Source organism: Antechinus flavipes, chromosome 5 (assembly GCF_016432865.1).
Source record: "Antechinus flavipes isolate AdamAnt ecotype Samford, QLD, Australia chromosome 5, AdamAnt_v2, whole genome shotgun sequence".
Lineage (NCBI taxonomy): Eukaryota > Metazoa > Chordata > Mammalia > Dasyuromorphia > Dasyuridae > Antechinus > Antechinus flavipes.
In genome coordinates this window covers 140,754,799-140,776,348 of record NC_067402.1, presented here as the reverse complement: position 1 = coordinate 140,776,348, position 21,550 = coordinate 140,754,799, and the positions used below count along the sequence as shown (strand labels likewise).

At 34.9% G+C, this 21,550-nt stretch overlaps 1 protein-coding gene across 9 annotated transcripts in view; it reads right to left on the bottom strand.

Annotated features, from left to right (window-relative positions):
* The window catches only part of NRCAM (neuronal cell adhesion molecule), a 323,133-nt gene extending 302,464 nt beyond the window's left edge, over window positions 1–20,669 (bottom strand). For 4 of the 9 annotated variants that reach the window (XM_051963167.1, XM_051963169.1, XM_051963168.1 and 1 more), the window contains exon 1: window positions 20,392–20,666. The gene's annotated coding sequence lies outside the window, so the exon portion shown is untranslated. Of the gene's footprint in view, window positions 1–20,391 lie in introns of all 9 variants that reach the window. The other 5 variants (XM_051963163.1, XM_051963165.1, XM_051963172.1 and 2 more) reach the window with 4 other exon arrangements.
* Between the last annotated feature and the right edge of the window lie 881 nt (window positions 20,670–21,550).

Here is a 21,550-nt window from a genome sequence, read left to right as displayed (position 1 = left end):
CTATCTGCTGATAGGAAACAACACAACAAAAACCCAGAGGATTCTGTTTTCAAACTAGGGCATCATTCAAAATATAACAAAATTTAACAAAAAGGATACTCACCTCTGGTAATCAATGTGAGCATAAATGATATTAGAGCAGAGGACCCTAATGATTTTGAAGTCTTAGGCAATAAATCAAAAACCACAGGGTCACAGATTCTGTTTTCTTCATTGAAGATAAAAGATACAGAAAAAAATTAATTTGTGAATTGTACAACTAGATAAACAGGAAGAGATCTGAGTTTCTGGATCACAATTTAAAATATAGGAATGGATCATTAAAGATGTTTGGCAAACATCTAGAAAGTTACTGGTGATTACAAAGAGCTAATATGGCATCATTAAGAATAGGTTATGCTACATTAAACTAATTTCCTCCTTTTTTGGATAGGATCACAAAACCAGTAGATGAGGGACATGCTGTAGATATAACTAGATTTTAACAAATGTTTGCATATAGTGTCTCATTTATTCTCCTTGAGAAGATAAAGATGGGTCAGATAATAATACAATTAGTTGTTGCATGGCCAAATTCATAGTACTTGTTAATGTTAACATGGTATGATGTCTCTAGAGGAGTACTGCAAGCATTTGTGCTTGACTATATATGATTAATTTTTTTTCTGTGACTTGGATAAAAGCATAGATGAAACAATTATCAGATCTATAGATGTCACAAAACTGAGAGGAGTTAACTAATAAAATAGATGATCAGATCAAGATCCAAAAAGTGTTGGCTTGAATTCAGTGAGATGAAATTTAACAAGAATAAGCATAACATTTTATGCTTGAGTACAAAAACATTAATTTGATTAATGCAAAATGGGGGAGGCACAACTAACTAGCAGTTTTTAAAAGATTGTGGGGCTTTAGTGGACTGCAAGATCAAAATATGTCAGCAGTATGCTACAGCAGTCAGAAAACCAAATGTGATCTTAGGCTGGATCAATTAAGACTAAAGCTTCCAGAAAGAAGGTGACAGTTTCACTGTACTCTGCCCTTGGTAAGCTTCATCTGGAGTACTGTAGTTTAGTTGTAGATGCCACAGTTTAAGAAGAATATTGATAAGCTAGAGAAATATCCATAAGAGGGCACTCAGGATGGTGAGAGGTTTTAAGTCCTTTTGATATGAAGACTAATTAAAGGAACTTGACTCAATTAGCTAAAAAAAAGGAAAAAATCAGGAGGAACATTGAAATATGTTTACAAGTATTGGAGAGGCTGTAATGTGGCAAAAAAAAATCTAGATTTCTTCTTTTTATCCCACAAAGGCAGAACTAGGGGTCATAGTTGAAAGTTGTAAAGAGATCAATTCGTAATTTTCAAACAATTGGAAATTTCAAAACTGGACTGGCAAGGGAATTGGTTTCCTCTTATTGGAGGGGTTCAAACAGAAGCTGGATGACTATTTGTCAAGAATATAATAATAGGAATTCATTGAATGTGTGGATCATACAAGATGACTGCTGAAGTAGCTTCCAACTGTTATCTGAGTCCAAATTCAATGATCTTTCCCTTATATTACCTGATTCACTAGAAAAGTAAAAAAGCTAAACTTTGTACAATTGAATCCAGTTAGTAATGTGCTAGATAAAGAATTGTTATATTTAAAATTGGCAATATTTTAGTATAAAAGTGGTTCCACATTTATTATTTACAAAGGAAGATATCATAGAATGTTGAGTTCAACTCTAAAACATAGAATTCATCTAATCCAAAGTTTTTATTTAACAGATGAGGAAGCTGAAATCCAGAAAAGTGATCAGGGTTTTTAACCTTTTCAGTGTCATGTATGTCTTTAGCAGTCTGGTGAAGCTTATGGACATTTTCTCGGAATAATGTTTTTAAATGCATAAAATAAAATGCATCAGATTATAAAGGAAATTATTTATTTATTGAAATATTTATGTGATTTTTATTTTCTTGAAATAAATACATAATTTTTCCCTTCCAAGTTTATAGCCTCAAGTGAAATCTATCCATGGATTCCATAATGGTCTGTAGTGCCCCTCAATTTTTGATGAAATTATTTCACATTCAGCTTAAGCTAGTGAGTAGCCAAACAGTGGCTAGAACCTGCATGTTGTGAATCATCATGTTCTGATGGTGGACAGTGATATATGTCAGAACACTGAAACAGAGTATTTACAGTGACTGAAAGATTGGCATCTCAGTATTTCTGTGCCTCATCAGTAATTGCAAATGTAGAGTTATAATTCTTATTATATAACATATCTATAAGATTTCTTCGGGTCCTTGTGTCCACATGGAAGAATCATAAATAAAATGGAATGCATAACTAAAAGGGAAAAAAAAATCAAAGAAAAAAATTCATATTGCCAAGGAAAAGTAAATCTCCAAATGATTTATATATTATAAAATAACTTTTAGGGGGATAGAATCTTTTTATATTTGAAAATTTGTTCAAGAAATTCAATCCCCTCTACCCACAGGCAATCTATCATCACTTAAAATAATTCTTTAATCATTTATTTGAATGTGGCTTTACTTCAAGTGCCCCATAAATCAAGATAATAAATATAGTCACTGCCCTAGGAGAGCTTATACTCTAAGACAGCTAATATTGATGCAGCCAGACAGATAAAGGGTTTGTGGATAACTGAACAAATACAATTAACTTCCAGATGTATTTATTATAGATATTGTCATTTATTCAAGTTAATTAAAAGCTTTTGGCTATGCTGATTCCTTACACAGCTTAGTGCTGTTTTGAAAAGCCAGCTGCAAAATATCCTCACAATATAGTTCTTAGTCTTGTCACATTTATCACACATACTTGTCCCAGACATACATACTTAAACTTCTCTGAGCAGAAATTCAAGGCATTATTTTCCTTAATATGAATAAAAACAATAAATATTGTACTTAAAAATTGAAAGGAAATTTATGAACTAACAATGTACAGTAAGTATTTATGAAGAGATATTGTATTCTCACTGAGTTAATGATTAAGACAGTAGAAAGTAGGAGGGGATAATGGTTTTACCCAGAAAGACAATATCATCATACTGAAAACAAGTTATCATTTCGTTAGATTACTAATTTGATATATGTAAGTAATCACTTGATAGAAATAAACTAAATAATGTTCTACATGATCATTCAAGAGACAACTGAAAGGAGAGATTCCAAAACTATTGATGTACATAAAATACTGACACATTATAAAACATTTCTTTGTAAAACTGACTTTGAAAAAATGACTTTTCATTTTGGGAGAAAGGGGAGAAAAGTAGTAAGAGGAGCGAGGAACTAGTGATTTCATGCTTATAGAGAACTCCCAAGAGAGATCCCTCTACTAAGAGTTCCAAGAGAAAATCCCTCTACTAATGAAGATCAGAAACTATTCTGCAACTAAGGATCCAAGAGAGTTGCCTAGGTGCACTAAGAGGTGACTGGAGTTGCATAGGGCCATACTGCCAAAATGGGTAGGAAGTTGTATTTTAATCCATCTCTTCCTGATTCAAAATCTTCCTGCCACCTCTCACTTTCTGCCTAGGTGTTTTAAAAGTGCTTGTACAACTGAACTGATTGTTTAAATTTGGGGGCTGCTGATAGTCATCAGAAGAAAGCCAACTGTCACTTCCCTTTTGATTTAAATATGCTGAAAATACATAAAGGATTTTTATTGCATTCGTGTGTGTGTGTGTGTGTGTGTGTGTGTGTCTGTGTCTGTGTCTATGTGTAGCATTGTACATACCTGGAAGGTGATAAAAATGGTAGAATTTTGTAAAGTGGCTCATCTTCAAGGTAGAAAACAGCTATATAAATGCAAAGGTATCATGATTATATGTACGTTTTACAAATTTTCAACCAATGAACATCCCTCTAGTGATTCTTGTGCTACCCTTTTATGTGGGAGCCATTTGAGTACATACCTATAGTAGGCTAAATTGATCTAATCTATTTCAATGCTTTCAAGGTTTATTTGCTCTTCAGGTTTCTGGGTGGTCATAACTGACATGCCAAATTACTGTGTGTCCTCTCAAAACATCAGTAAAGGATAATGCTTTGAAATAAAACACAATTAGTTTTTTCTAAGGACTTTTAAATGGCATTGACCGAAAAGTAATATTTTCCTCCTTTATATCTTTTCGACTCTTTTATATTATTATTTTTGGAAGCTAAAAAATACAGATTTAGATCTTTAAAAAATTCCTACTATCATGTTAGTAACAAGGACACTTGTAGCATAAATCCACTTCACTTAAATTTACAGATATTATGATAACTACTAAGGAATTCAAATATGTGTTAAGATTTTGAGGGGAAATAAATTGCTAAAGTAAAGGAGATGACATAAGAAATCTTTCTGACAATAACACAGATTTTTTAAAATTTTTAATTTTCTCCCTTCCTCCAACACCTCTCCACCTGTAGAAAAAGCAATCTAGCCTCAGACACTTAACACTTCCTATCTCTGTGACCTTGGGCAAGTCACTTAACCCCAATTGCCTCAGGAAAAAAAAAAAAAACTTTCTAGTTGACCCTGGCCTTGGTCATTATTAACTCTGTTAGTTTGACACAGCTGCCTAAGATAAAACTAATATTTAACCAGGAAAGCTTAAATTGGCCCTTTCTTCGAAGTTACTCTCATATTTTCCTATGTGGAGGACAACAGTGGGATATTCTTTTAGAAACTATCTTAAAGGAAAGAGAAGTTTCTATAAAAACAAACAAAAAAAAAAAACTTGTTCATTAAATGCTCTAAGATTAATTTTATATGCCAGTTTTTTGTATATTTATACTATGTGCAACCTTACTGATTCCTTTTAATTCATATGCTTGGAAATGATTTCAGAAACTGCTTAATTCAGCATCTTCAAATAGATTTCCAGAAAGAAAAATGAGCAGCAGAACTTCATACAATGGTAAGAATATGAAAGATTTATGTCAAACTTGAATTGTGTCTTGCCTCAAAAGGTTAAGATCATAGAGGTTTTTAAATGATGCAACATTCACCAGTAGCATACTTTCTAGTTACAAAGACACCACTGATGGGATATGAACTGGATAATTTAATTTGCCTCCCAATTTAGAATCAGGAAGTAAGCTACTGTTCTTGAAAATCTAGTTTATTAAGTTAAAAATTTTTCACTTCCTGTTATCTGGGTCTGTTTCTTAATTCCAGTCCTATATACAAATATCAATGACAAAATTTATCCATTTTCAATATTAAGTTTAAAGATCAGATTATCTTGTTATAACACAATTCTCACACAATTTTTCACATAATAGGGTTTTTTAGATTCTTGTGATACATAAAAGCCTTCAAAATAAATAGAAAAATTGAAGTTAGCATTTTATAAATGATAAGTGAATTATAAGAAAGGGGACAAGGCATTTAGCTTTCTTCTTTTATTCAATAAGAAATCTTTTAAGGGTTTACTATCTATAAGGCACATAAAGACAAAATTAAAAATAGCCTCTGCCCTTGAGAAACAATGTTGGGGCTACAACAGTTACAAAAAGAAGTACAAGACAATTTGATGAGAAAGATAGCATCATAACCAAAGGGATCAAGAAAGACTTCATTGAAGATTTGGCATTTAAGTGAATCCTTGAAAGAAACTATGCTAGAGATAAGTGCATGATTTCTAAAACAATAATGCATGAGGAGGTAGAAAAGGCATGGAGGGAGATTGTGTAATGCTGAATCTGGTGAACAGCAAAGAGGTCATTTTGACTAATGTTGCAAGATAATTGAATCAGACTGTAAAAGAGCTTTAAATACCAAGTTCCCCCTTTTTTTTTTGCCCAACCATCTTTTACCTGCTTTATCTTGCCATGCTGAAAAAAAAAAAAAAAAAAGATAATACTCTGGAGGATTTAATCCTTTAGGCTCTGGAAATCCTACTTTGGTACCCAATTATCCTGATTGGCAAGTGCCTCATAGAGTATTAGCCCAACTCCAAATACTGCTTCACTCTATAGCTCCACTAATCATTCCTGAAATTTTCCGAAGCAAAATACCTTTCTCTTACCAACTCTTTTCTACATGTCATCTATCCCTATTACAAAATCAGTTCTTTAAGGACAAGAGCTATCTTCAATTTTGTCTTTAAATCCCAAAATTTAGCATGAAATCTAAAAAGCACTTAATAAATACTTTTTTCATTCATTCATTTATTAACATAGGAGTTTTAATCTTATCTTAGAAGGATTAGGGAACCATTGGAAATCTCTGAGCAGAGAAATGACATGGTCAGATCCTGGCTTTAGGAAGAACTGTATAAAGGATAGATGAAAATACCAGATTCAGAGAGAACAATTCAAAATTCCTGTAGGAGATCCAAGTGGGAGTCTTCACACAGGCAAGTGGAGGTGTGAAATGTATCATAGGAGTGAGAATAGGAATGATTATATAGATTTAGGAGTCATCTGTATAGAGATGATAGTCAGTTCAAGAGATTAATTAAGTAGGAAGATATAGACAGATGAGAAAGTAGCTCACAAGAGAACCATTGTTTGAAAGATTGATAGCAAATGGGACTAAAAGAGAATAGTCCAAAAGATAAGAGGAAAAGCAGAAGAGACCAATATCAATAAAAGCCAAAGAAGAAAAGGGTAGTCAATAACATCAAATGATGAAGACAGAGAAAAGACAACTAGACCAAAATGTCATTGGTTACTTTTGAGACAATTGTTGAAGCAGACAGTTGGCACCAGAAGGCAGATTCTTATAAGCAACTAAGAAGTGAATTCGAGTTGAGAAAGTAGAGGCAATGAGGATATCTATTTTAATCATTTTTTAAATTATATTGGTTTCATCTACCTATGAACAATAAATATTAATTGAATCATTTAGATCTGACTTTGTGTGAAAAATATGTGGTATTTTATACAGTTCCTTTATTTCGGCAAGTATACACTCAGATGTTTCATAGTGTCTAGGTATTTTAAATGATCTGAAACAATTTTGAACAATATTGCTGACACATAGTTTAGTTTCTCTATTTTCCACTCTTGATTAAATCTATTTTAACTTTAACTTTGTCTGAGATCATGATTACTATTGCTGCTTTTTACATAATAAATTCTACTCCTGCCCTTTATTTTTATCTTTGTGTATATACATATATATATATATATATATATAATGTTTCCTACAAACAACATATTGTTGAATTCAAATTTTTAATTTGCTACCCATTTCTCTTTTATGAGTTAATTTTCCCCATTCACATTCTAAGTTACAATCACTGGTTGTTTTTTTTTCCTTCTTCCAATTTTTTCTCACCATCCTTCTCACCCTGTTTATCTTCTCTCCTCACTCCTCGGTTTTTCTCGAGGTAAATTACCTTGCCCTCTATTCCTTAAACTTGCTACCCCTGTAAAAGTCTCTCCCTTATCCTCTCCTCCAACCCATTAATCTATATATCCTTGCCCTCTTATTTCTTTCTGAATTAGATTTTTACACACACACATACATACACATGCACACACACACTTCTCTCTTCCCCACTATCCGCCTTCCCCACTATTAATTTCTGCTGTATCAATTCTTCCTTTTATGCTTCATTTGTATAATTATTTCTTTTAATCACTCCCTACACAATTTTATTTTTTTAGATTATAGTCAGCTCAACCCAAGCCTTTCTTTCAGGCTTTTCTTTCAAACTACTCAAATAATGATGACCATCATAAGAATACTGCTAATATTTTCACATATACAAAGTAAACAATTTAACTTTATTGAGACCATTTTAATTGATCTTTAATGTTTACCTTATATTTCTCCAGGATGTTATTTATCAAGTTCATTAAATATCCTTTTTTCCATTTAGGATTATACTTAATCTTGCTGGGTAAATTACCCTTGGTTGTAACTTCCGCTCTTTTGCTCTGTGAAATACAGTCTTTCAAGACCTATGATCTTTTAATGTAATAGCTTCTAGGTCTTATGTAATTCCTATTGATGTTTACATTTTTTCTCATTTCTTCCAATATTTTTCCTTAACCTGAGAGCACTGAAACTTAGCTATACGATTTGGAACTATGCTCAAAAAGTTATCAAACTGTACATAACTTTTGATCCAGCAGTGTTACTACTGGACTTATATCCCAAAGAGATTTTAAAGAAGGGAACATGTGCAAAAATGTTTGTGGCAGCCTTCTTTGTAGTGTCCAGAAACTGGAAACAGAGTGGAGCCCATCAATTGGAGAATGGCTGAATAAATTGTGGTATATGAATGTCATGGAATATTATTGTTCTGTAAGAAATGACCAGCAGGATGATTTCAGAAAGGCTTGGAGAGACTTAAATGAACTGATGTTGAGTGAAATAAGCAGGACCAAGAGATCATTATATACTTCAACAACAATACTATATGAGGATCGTGGCTCTCTTCAACAATGAGATGAACCAAATCAATTCCAATAGAGCAGTAATGAATTAAACCAGCTACACCCAGCAAAAGAACTCTGGGTGATGACTATGAACCATTACATAGAATTCCCAATTCCTCTAATTTTGTCCACCTGCATTTTTTATTTCCTTCACAGGTTAATTCTTTTTGTACAGCAAAATAACTTTATGGACATTTATATATATATATTGTATTTAACTTATCCTTTAACATATTTTACATGTATTGGTCAACCTGCCATCTGGGGGAGGGGATGGGGGAAAGGAGGTGAAAAATTGGAACAAAAGATTTTGCAATTATCCATGCTGAAAAATTACCCATGCATATATCTTGTTAATAAAAAGCCATAATTTAAAAAAAAAAGAAAGAAACTTAGCTATACCATTTCAGTAAGTTTTCATGGAATTTCTTTCAAGTAGTAATTGAGGCATTTTTCCCTATTTTTTCTTTGCCTTCTTGTTTTAAAACTTCCAGGCAATATTCCTTGATAATTTTTTTAATGTTGTATGAAGAGTCTATATTTTTCAGGTAGTCTGACTATTTTTATGTTATTTCTCCTTGATTTGTCCTCTAGATCAGTTGTTGGGTTGTTTTTTTTTTTTTTCTTGATGAGATGTGTAACTTTCTCTTCTATTTTTTTTTTCATTCTTTGGATTTTGCTTTATGGTTTTTTTTTTTTTTCTGGTATTTTAGAACACCATTAGCTAGCCATAATCCAGTCGTAGTTTTTGAGGAATTATTTTCTTCCTTAAGTTTTTGGTTCTCTATTTCAAGTTAGTAAGTTTTCTTTTCATAATTTTCTTAATTCTCTTAGGTTATTTTTTTCTAATTTTTCCTTGATCTCTCTTACTTGATTTTTAAAATTCTTTTTAAGTTCTTTCAAGAATTCATTTATGTGCTAAAGGCCATTTGGCATTTCTTATTGTTTACAATAAGAAAATGACAATGAGAAAGTTTACAATGAGGAGTAACTTTTTTAATTCCATTATTTTCCTCTGAATATGAAACCAGATCTTCTCTATTCCCTTAGTAACTATATATAGTTAATTGTTTCTCCTTGCTTACTCATTTTTCTTTATTGTTTCATTTATTTTTTAGCATACCTATTAGTATATTCAAGGTGTAATCCCAACATATAGTACTCTGCTCTCCTTCCCAAGTACCCACAGTCAACGGAATTTATACTCCTTGTTACTGTATCCAGGTGTATGATAGCTTCTTCTCCCTCTACTCTGGGACTCATCTGGTCAGGCAAACAGTTTGGTGTTCATCCTGAGACAATGGAAGGTCTTTCAGTCTCTTTTCCTCAGTAGTGAACCCCAACACTGTCTGCAAAAATGAAAGTTTCTAAGCTGAGGCTGCCTCTCAACTCAACTCTCCACAAGATTGCTGTTTATTGATTCTGCAAAGTAGGCCTGGAGGTATTTGAACTTCATTTTGTTCTAACTTCTGCCCATTGACATTGGATCTTTCCTGGGATCTTAAATTGTTTTAGGAAGACAACTGCATTAACCATGTTCATTTCTGCAGCTCTAAAGTGATGATCAGAGTATTTTTGTGGAGGAAATTTGGAAAGCTGAAAGTTTCTTACCAAATCCGCTTTTTTCTAGAATTTTCTGACATTTTTTTCTTCAAAATCTTTACTACCTCAAAAGGTATTTAATAGTTATTTTTTTGACTTTAGCTTTTAGTTCCTTAGGGTACATAACTAGTAATGATAGTGCTGGGTAAATTATTTTCTCTAGAAAAGGATTAATTTAGATACCCTTTTCTGATCTGGGTACCTCTTTTAAACCTTGCTGCCTTTCTTTTTTGTTATGGGTTATTATTTTATTTAATTATCATATTATTTTATTGATATGTTTTAACATGTCAAGTTATTTCAGTGATCTAGATTGTCCATAACTTATATTTTCCACCTGAGTCCCACCAACTAAATCATTTATGCTCTTTGATATTCATTTTTATCCATCTGGTAAATGAAGCTAACCATGAGCTCACTCATTCCCTGCTGTTTAATGAATCACCTTCTTAGTTCAAATAATCCCATCCAAACTGGATCTAGTTTGTCTTGCCCTATTTTCTACATTGGAAGAACTGTTTCTAGAAGCATATGGAGCCAAGGAGTTATTCAGCTGCCAAACATCACCTATTAAAATGCATGTTACATTAGTTGAAACATTCAAACTGTGACTGTATTCATTGTGACTATATACGTTCCATGAGATGAATCAAAATATTAAAGTCTAGTAAATTTGCTTTGTTTTTGCTTAATGGTCACTAAAAAAATTACCCCAAAATTTCAAGTTTTATTTATTTCATAATTTTATTATTCTTATAATAAGTTTATTTTCCTAAATTAAAAACAGAAATATTGGATTGAAAATATCAGCTTCATATGCAAATTATTTTTTGCCATTCTTCTTCACACAAACATCAGCATACAAAAGCTACTACTTCATAAATTCAGTTAAATGGTGAGGAGAAGTAAAATATGGTAATTAAAAATAACTTTTGCTCTTTACCAGTTCAGAGTTTCCACTCAGGGCTTTATGAATTCTAGGTGGGATTCCAAATTAATTATAATTGAATTTTATTTGGGCTTAACCTTCCATGGCCTACATTTCTGGAATTAAAAGATTGCTTTGCAAATTTTATTTTTGAATACCTCAAATATTTCAAATAGCCTACTATATACAGCATATTTGGATCCTTCAAGTAAAATGGGAGTGTTCTGCTTTATGCCTCAGTGAAACCTTAAATGGATGTTCATAATTCTGCATGTATAATAACCAAAAAGAACTCAGACATGTTTTACAAACACTCATACAGGAAAAACACAGGATGCTCAATTTCTGGGACAGATTTAACCGATCTGCCACCTATCAAAATAATTTTTAGAAAACTATCAAAACTCAAAGAATCTTAGTAGAAAATCTGGATGAGCACTTCTGTATTTATTCACAAGTGACTAGAAAGGACAGTGGAAAATGGTCAACTAGAACATTTGCAATGCAACTAAACTAGACAAATAAATCTGAATATATGCCAGCATAGGTTCCTATCTTTAATTCACACAATTCAAGATCTTACTGTATCATGGTGCCAAAATTTACTATCTGTGATTTTTAAAAATCTTGTCCAATAACTAGATGTTTATCAAGCATCTAAGTTGGACATTTTGTATATGGCATCCAGCTCTCTATCTACGTTGTTCCAACACCATCTGTCACTTAAGCCTCCGCAGATACAAAAATTTCAATTCAAATGAATCAACTCGGCACTCAAACTAAGCTATAATTCAAATTTCGACATGAGGCTTGAATTCCTTTTCAGTGTTCTTCAACTTTGACCCAGCACTACCCCCTCCTCCTCTGAAAAGGGCGAAGACAACAGCCCAGCAAGTGGGGCAGGCAAAACAGAGCTCCTTTGTTGAAGACTTTGCTTTCAGTTTTCTATTGAGGTAAATAACTGAAAAGCCTATCCAGACTTCAGAAGAAAGCAATATAACTAGCAGGCAACTCTCTCCCTCCAAGGAACTGGAAACACTAGGATGTAACTTTGCTACAAGTCCATTTTTACCTTAAGACATAAGCACTGAAAGATTAATACATTTTTCACCTTCAAAAAATAATTTGAAATTTATGATGTGTTTTAAATGTGTAAATCTATGGAAAGAATCCAGAAAGAGTCTATAAAGTGCATTGTTTGTCTTAAAAATGAAGATTTGTTAATACTCACAACATACTGAATCCATACACTAAATTTTTTAAATGCTCTCGCCCACTTGGGAAAGTTAAATCTAATTCATTCTATGTTATACAGTGGGTGACTTCCTACAGGATTCCCTCTAATTACATTGAGCGTATATTTTCCAGGTTATATTGTTTTCAGCACACCATTCTTAGAATGTTGCGCGTAAAATGATCCATTCGCCATCACCTCTTTAATGCTCCAGTAGAATAATAGCACTCATTACAATTTATTATTTTTGCTTATATTCTTGCTATATTTCAGGCAGGGAGTAAAGGAATTCACCTCACTAAATTTTTTAATCCCAAATCACCTAGTTTTATGATGTAGAATTCCTATCCTCAAGACCAGTAAAAAAAGGTCAATTAGGTTAATGCCACATCTCTTTTTATTAATTCATCTAAGCAACTATAATTGGGTAGCAGGGGGTTATGCTGTCATCTTTGAAGATTCAATTGAAGATAAAAATGCCCTGACACAATAGTATTGTAACTCACAAGGCCAAGACAATTCTTAACATCCAATATGATGATATTTCATTCTGCTTTCAGAAATGAAATCATTTTCTTCTTTTTCTCTGATTATATAAATGATTTGGTTTTAAAGCAGTGAGAATAGTGTTTCTCTCTCACATCCCAAATTTAATATCTTTCCTTATAGTAAAAAGTAATTTGTACATACATTAAATTTGTACACACTGAATGCCTTTGTATAAAATATTCCTTTAAATAGCAAATTTCTGTTCTGGGTGAAGCCAGTTGATAAGTCATTACCACAGATTATGCTATTCATATATAACTGATGAAGGAGGAGAAGGAAGAAGAGGAAAAAAACAATAATAACAAGTATTGGGATAGGGATGGATGCTAGGCCTATGATTTCATTGTTTTGGGGATCTTCTGATGAACTTCAGTTAATACAGTTCTATTCAATTTAACAGTCTTAGAAATTTCCTTAGAGAATTGAGAAGTTAAGGAATTCATAAATGGTCACATGGTTAGGATGTATCAGAAACAAAATCTGAATCCAGATTTTAGTAACTTACAAGCCAATTCTCAATCCACTGTACCATCCTGGCTCTAATGGTATTAGTTATTAATAATATTAATACCTTAGTACAGTGGTATCAAATTCAGATAGAAATGGGATCATTAAACCACACATAAGTATCCCTGAACACATATTGACTCAGAAAACTACACATTAACAATTTCTATGTTCTATTTTATTTTTATTAACTTTATTAAATATTTCCCAATTACATTTTAATCTGGTTAAGTACCATGGCATTTGTCACCTCTGCTATAGTACACTATGCTATTCACCTGAAAAATGAGTACATTAATAATATGTGTAATATAATGATGTATTATTATAATTATTAGTTATTACCATAATTAATGATTATATTGATAAGTTACTATGACTCAAAATTAAGCCAGCAGATGGGGGAACTGATAGAGTATTGTTTCAAGTCAGAGAACCGAAGTTTAAATTTCATCTGCACTACTCACAACTTGTGTGAACTTAGAAAATCCCTTAATTCTGGACCTCTATTTCTTCATCTTAAAATGATGGAGAAAGTTAACCAGATGACCTCTAAGGTCCCTTTCATTTCTAAGTATGATATTAAGGATTTATCTTGAATCATTTATAAAGAGTACATAACATTTGATTTGAAATTTTAAAAAATCATATATGTGTATATGATTAATGTCCATTTTTCCCTCTTTCTACCCCTTTAACTTGAAAACAGCCTACTAGGTTTAAAAAAAATACAGCTTCACAAAACAGAAAGCATATTTGCTTTAATATTTTCTCTTTTCCACATTTTAAGGAAAAAATTAAGAAAAGTTTGTATTTTTATACTTTTTTTGTGCTTTGAAATCACAACTGAAATGGCCAATAATAATTTCTTGAAACAGAAAGAACTTTGCTCTTGCTATTGTAAAGTTTATGTCTTATGAGTGGAGGAGGGATGCATGATGAGTTGCAGTTCCATGAGTTGGAACACCACCATTGGGATTACAATCAGGAGACTAAGAGCATATTTGGCTAGGGAAGACAATGATCTAGAGTGACTAGATACAAGATTCGAGTTTTGTTTTGCAGAGCTGGCTACAAAGGTCATCTAGCAGGGCAATGTCTACCAAAGTAGCTCCAGATATGGCAGCATTCATAGGCAAAAGTTCAGATTTGCAAGAGCAACAGGAATGGAAACTCCAGCACAATGACAGTTGGAAAAAGTGAAAAATCCTTGAGAGATATCAAAAAACAGTATGTCTAGAGCCCACAACACTCCTAGGTGTGGCCAAAACTGAATTAAAATATAATTGATAAATATTTCACAAAATAAATAAAAATGAAATACAACAGATGTTATATTTTCAAAATAAGCCAAGAGGCAATTGACAGGGATTTTTACTTATGGCTTAGTGGTCCCCATCTCTATTTGAGTTTGATATAACTATAATAAAAGTTTAGGTCTCTCTTTTGTGACTATCACTGGTAAATTCTTTCTACATAGTTTTCTCTATTTCATTAAGCTTTGTCTTCTTCCTGATTTTTGTTTCCTTTAAATTATGATCAGTTATAAGTAATCTGTGATTCACTTCTGTTAATTATGTTCTGGAGATAGTGTGAAGGAAGGTGCCAGTGGTCCGCTTAGTATATCCAGAATTAAAGCCGATTGAAAGTATAAACTTCTGCCCAAAACATCAGGATTTTCCTAAATAGCTGAATCAATTGTGACAATTTTGTGGTTTTAATTAGGAATTTTTTTAAGGACCTAAAGGATTCAAACAGACAAATCATATAACTTGTGACCATATAAAACTTTTAGCTAATGAAGTTATTGAACCAGATTCAGGCGACTTAAGTAGTAATATTAAACTCAAATTGAAATAGGTACCACTAAATTTTATGTAAGGATCCCTATGCACTGCTTTTTGACTTAGAAAAATGACACATTAACATTATTTGTGTTTTTTTATTTGTTTAAAAATATTTCCTAATTGCATTTAATCGAGTTCAGGTTGGGCTGTGTGTGTGTGTGTGTGTGTGTGTGTGTGTGTGTGATGAATCATAGACATCTCATATGTCTTCAAGGTGAAGGGGTGGAGGAGAGGTAAGGACTAAGAGAAGATGATGTTACCTGGGTATGTCCATAAGAGGAGAAAAGTGCTGTCTGCAAAGAATATGCAGCTAGATGGATGAATTCAGGAATACTTGAAGTCAATCTGACCCCTAGACAATTACTATCTGTCTGACATTGGACAAGTCACTTAATCTCTGTCTGCCTCAGTTTTCCCAACTTGTAAATGAAGTTCCTTGCAAGGTTAGGAGGTTTAAATTAGATAATATCTGTAAAGAACTTAGTACAGTGTCAGTACTTAGTAACTGTTTGTTCCTTTTCCCTTCCTCTCTACCCACATTCATCAGATTAGAAAGAGATAGAAATTTCAGCATCTTCTTTCTTTTTTGTTTTCAACCCCAACCAACCAAATCTTGCCAGATAGTGACACCTACTATTTACAAAATTGAAAGGGTTAAATTAAAGAAATAAAACTTGCTAGTACTGGCTTCATTATTTCTAATTCCCTAAACTGAACTATGAGCTTAGGGTAAGGAGCTTTCAAGACACCTACTGTTCTAGGAATAAGTATAAGTAGTGACCTAGAGCTCAAACAGTAGCTTAATCCCTTTTCCCCAGTGATGTTTAAAGTTAAGCATCAAACCTGAAACTTGAAAGGAAAGGAAATTTTAAACATAAAGAGTAATTTCCAGTTTCTTGTAAATCATCTTAAATACATAAACAGCTGAAAAATAAGCAGTCAACAAATCAAAGGAGAAATGACAAAGGTAATCCCTATTATAATTTGCTTTGCTATTAGTTTCTGTTTAAGATGCTATTTTTTAGTAAATGTGGATGAGAATCTTAAATTTATAAAAGGTGATAGAAAAATAAGACCCCAACCTTGACATAATCTTTTATTCCTTTTTTGAGTTAAAGTATCAGAAGTCAGGAGATAATCATGTAGTGGGCAAATAAGTAAAATTATGAATTAATATGGGAATGATTTTTCATGGACTTGTTGAAGTACTCCTTTACATACTAAACTCCCTTTGTTACATATAAATATTTAATTTCTAAAGTGAGATTAACATTTAATTTTCCATGGTATAAAATAATATGATAAGGAAAATATTGAAGTAGGTTTTTTTTTTTTACTTTTACTTTTACTTTAAAAAATTGAAATACTTATGTATACTAAGTTTTGCTTAATGATGTTTCATCAATATATAATAATATTAAAACACTTAAGGATCACCTCACAAGAGAGCTTTGTAGTGCTCTTAGGCAAACAGCTGTGTTCCAATAAACCATAAATGGAAAATTCAAACTTTAATCTTTAATATCCATTCAAAACTATATTGGCTATTCTTCTGAAGCATGCAAACATTTTTTTTTAAATCATCAGTATCTTGGAACAAAATTTATTTTAAAATTAAGATTCAATTTTTCAAAATGTAATATAATTCTATAATAATAATGTAATGGAATTCTTCAATAATAAGAATGGCATAGTGGAAAGATCACAGAACCAGGTTTCTATTACTATGTCAGCCTTTTGACCTTGTCTTTTAATCCAACTTGGGGCCTCAGTTTTCTTCCCAATAATATAATCATATTGAATTAAATATTTATGATCTCTCTATATCTTTCCATTCTCTTCATCCTAACATTCTGTGATTCTATGAAATGCTAAGCAGTTTTCTGTAATGGAAAATACATTTAAAAAATTTAAATTTTGAAGAAAATTATATCCAACTACAAAGTAAGATTTTAAAATATAGGAGACAAAAGATGAAAATGTTACCCTCAGGCTACTCCAAATTCCCATTTTGAAATGTTTTCAACAAAGATATATCACATTTTTAATTCTTCTGAATCTATTTTATGTATTAAGAAACTGTGTAAACCAATATTAGGCACTTGTAAATATTTGATGGATCAAGGGATTACCTAATTTCCAAAATAATTTATGGTTTAATTGAAATCCTAATTGAACTCAGTTTCAAGCTTCAAAAATAACTTTCCTCCAAAGTCTATTAAAGTAACAAGCAAAAACTATTGAGGAAAGAAGAGCTCAATGACTTGACTAAGTGAAACTTTTCTCTTTCTCTAAAATAGCTATTAACAAACACAAATATCTTGTCCTAAATGTAAACAAAACAAAACAAAACAAAACATCTCTCTCTTTTATAGTTTCACTAGGGAACACTAATTAAAACTCTTATTTAATTAAAGGAAAGGGTTTGATTACTGGATCATAGAATTAAAACTGAAGATGCTGAGAGGTCATCTAATTCCACATTTACAGTTTAAAGAAGGGGAAAAGAGGCCTAGAAATGATGAATATTGCTCAGTGTTATTCATGAAGAACAATGAAAAGGTGACATTCAAACCCGGGGTTTCTGACTCCAGTCTAGCTGTTGTTTCTAGGATGCATCTAGAAGGAAGGAGCAATTATACAATTCAGTCCTGGGGGTGCTGGAGACAATTTTAACATGCTCTAGAGACCATGATTAAAATTTCAGTGGGATCTGAAATTGGAAAAAACTACAAAACAGGGATTGACTTATTATTTTGTTTATTATCTAGAACAGAGATGTTAAACTCTGTAAACCTCTACCCCAAGAAAATAGCCAGATAACTCCCAAATGAAGTCCAAACCAGATTAAAAATGTAATTGGGAAATGTTTAAATAAATAAATAAAATTGAAATACAACATAGATAATGTTGGTTTGTGATTTTCTAATGTCATGGTCCACTGGGAATTCTCTTTATATTTGAGTCTGACACTACCTGACTCCAGTTAGGAAAGTGTGGATGGAGAAATATTAATGGTGTAAATTAAACCTAAAAATGTTTTCTTGCTTACTTTCCCCATCTAGAGAGCCTATTGTTAAACATTTACTAGTACATCCTGCAACAAACATTTATAGAATCTTCAACTGCACCATTGCTGTCTCATACATTTGCTATAAAACTTGCTGATAGATTTAAACTTCCTTACAAATATGTCTTGTGTTTAATCATCCTCAATAACTTCTTGGAGAGGGCTCTTAGAAACAGAGCTTATTTAATTAACATGTGGAGTTTCCATAAGGTTAGAAGGTGAAAATGAAACATCCATCTGTCTATCCTTTTCAGTGGTTAAGGAAGATTTTATTCAGTAATGTTTATACAATAGTCTAATAATGGAACTTTCTTCCCAGTAATTTGCAGACCATGCTTAAAAAGTCCAGAATGCTTCATTGTGCCGACTTATGAGTTTCCTCTCCATATTCTCGAGTAAAATTCAAGGTTGTGCGTATCTCTTGGGGACAAAACTAATGTCTCTTTTCCCTGCAGTACTACTTGTGTCTACTCAGCGCTCTCCTACCAATGCTGGTTTGGGCGTACCCCAGCTCTCCAAGCTCTCACAGTCTTAGACCATGAAAGAGGATGTTTCCTGGTTCAGCAAAGACAGCTCCTTGCTCTGTGGCGTGTGGTGCCTGTTCTAAAGAGGAGCTGGAAAAGATGGGAGGGGCGGAGTGGTAAAGAGAAGTACCCGCCAGCTTTCCAGTCTTTCTTCCCAGCCTGCCCCTACGTATTGGCAACCACCCTTTAATGAGAAAATGCCTCCTGCAGGAGCCCAGAAGGAAAAAATGGATTTGAAGAACGAGCCTGAGAGATGCAGGAGCTTTCAATAAAGGTCAAGCTCCCCGACCCTCGGCCTAGACAATATCATTTCCTTACCAATGTGCAAGACTGGGGGAAATGGCGATTTCTCTTTTAACCCAAAGGGCAGCAAATCCACTGCCCATCCTCATGAATGAGTAGGGAAGAGGCAAACCTCTGCAGTGCAGCCCAGAGGCTCTTGGATTTGAATTGCAGCATCCCCGGAGTGGATAGAGTCCAGGCAGGGAGCTGGACACAGGAGGCTGGGAGCTGGACGCAGCGGGCGGCAGCAGTACCCGGGCGCTGCCCAGATGGTGCCCCTTGAAGGGAGGGTAAGTGAAGCAAATCACAGACTAGCCCAGGAACAGAATCCCTGCCTGGGGCAGTTAGTTATGAGAATGCTCCATGAAAGGGACAGGCACCAAAGGGACTCTCTAAATTCAGCTTCAAGCCTCTGCACCGGTCTTTGGCTGGTCATTAACTCTTAATGAGAGGGTAGGAGTGGAGAGACGCTCGCCCACTACCACCGGAGGCACTGGCACCTGTAGTCTTGAGCCTTCCTCCCCCGAGTACTCAACTCTCTTTTCCTACCCCCACATCTCTAATGTTCACCCACTTCGTGGATAGCTATGATCAAAGAGGGAACCAAATTTTATACTTTGTCATTTAATGTTCCACACAGGTTGGGGGGGGGGGGTAAGGGAGGGAGGAAGGGAACCAGTCATATTTGCGCAAACAATACACAACCATCTATGTGGAGGTAGACACATGCACATACACGCCCATGTACGCGCCACAACCAGCGTACTGGGGACTCCCCTTCCCTGCTGTCACACCTCGCCCCTGCGTCCGTAAGCCCCCAGCGCCAGCAAGATGCTTGCGCCGCAACAAGGAAATTCAACCTTTTTCTGCCCAAGACACACACAGAAGGCTTTCCCTAGGTGGTTCTTGGAGCTAGAAAGGTAGCACTGTTTTGCAGAACGGAAAGGAAGATTGAATTAGGAAGTTCCCGGAAGACTGGCTGCAGAAGGTGGGAGATACAGACCCTATGCCAACCGAGGGTTGCATTATAGTCCTTTGATCGCCGTAGCGCCCCCTTCCTAACCGCCCCCGGCTCTCTCTCCCAATCCCTTCAGTCTGCCAGCAGACTCCAGCTCTGCATGGATGGTTGCTATGGGGCCCTGGGATGGAGAAGGGAAGAGGGTGTCGACTTTACTTGCCAGCTGCAGCCGGGAGCTACAAGCAGGAAGGTTTGTTGTAACCCTAGGCGGAGAGGATGTCACTGTGGCAGCCCAGCGGCTCCTCCATCTCCCTCCTGTCTCCCACCAGCCTTTGCCACAGAGCAGGGGGAAAGTGACACCGACAGACCAACAGACTGGCAAGCGCGCGCGCGCACACACACATACACACACACACACACACACACACACACACACACACACACACACACACACACACACACACACAGTGCTACTCACAGATCTCTCCACTGCCCCCACCCACGTCTCCTTCAGATTCCGGCTGAACAGCAGTTTGACTTGAGGTCTCTCCTTTGCTTCCTTGTTCTTTGCCTTTTCCCACCCTGTTCTCCGAGACAGTTTCTGCCGCTCCCCTCCCCGAAGCCGGCGAGACTCCCGCACGCTTCCCACTGCACAGCGCGTCTGGGACTGAAGTCTAGCCCGGCACCCAGCGCGCGCACGCTCGTCTGTCTGCCCGCGACCCGACAGATGATTCCGCACAGCGCCGGCGCGCGCCCCCGCCTGCCGGGCTCCCCTCCCTTTTTTGCCTCCCTGACGTTCGCCCCCTCCCCTTCGCCTTCCTCCTAGTGCCCCTCCCGCTGCTGTTCCTGCTGCTGCTGCTGCTGCTACTGTTCCCTCTGCTTTTTCTTGCTGCTTTTCAAGAGGGAGTGCGCTTCACTCACCTGAGTTGCAGGCACCACCCCCCTAACCACTTTTAGCCTCCAATACGGGGGTGGCTGGAGGAGGGGAGAAGGAAACTGAGGAGACGGGAGTTGGGGTTTGGCTAAAAACGATGTGCAGGGAATGGGTGGTTTTAAAATGTCACATTGCTGTCGACTTGGGATTCTGTGAATTTAGTGGAGAGTATATTCCCCTCTCTAAAAAGCACTTAATTTTAGATACACACCAACTGGATGTAGTTGATGCTAGATTTCTTCTTTGGAAACAGATGTTTTCCCCCAAAAGATAGTCAAATGCAGGCCCAGAAAATAAATGCTGTCCGGTCATAGTCAATCTTTAATTAAGAAGCACCTTAGTGTACTAGTAAAGAGCGCTCTCTGGACTCCAACTCCCAGACCTATTTTCAAACCCGTCACTGGGATTTGCTAATCTGTTTATCCCAGCGCAAAGTCAGCTCATCTCTCCGAACGTCGATTTCTTTAGTTGTAAAAGGGAGAGAAAGGGAGTGATGTCCTCTAAAGTCTAAAAGCTTTTAGATCTAAAATGTTGTAATCTTAATTTTCAGCATGCAGGGACCAATATTATTTTGTAGTGTCATAGAAAGAACGTGAACCCTCAGCTTCCTAATTTAGAAACAACCTCTTAGGCTGCTATATTTTATCAAGCAGATTATACATTTTGGAAACTTCTCTGCCTCACCATCCCCTTCCAAAAATGA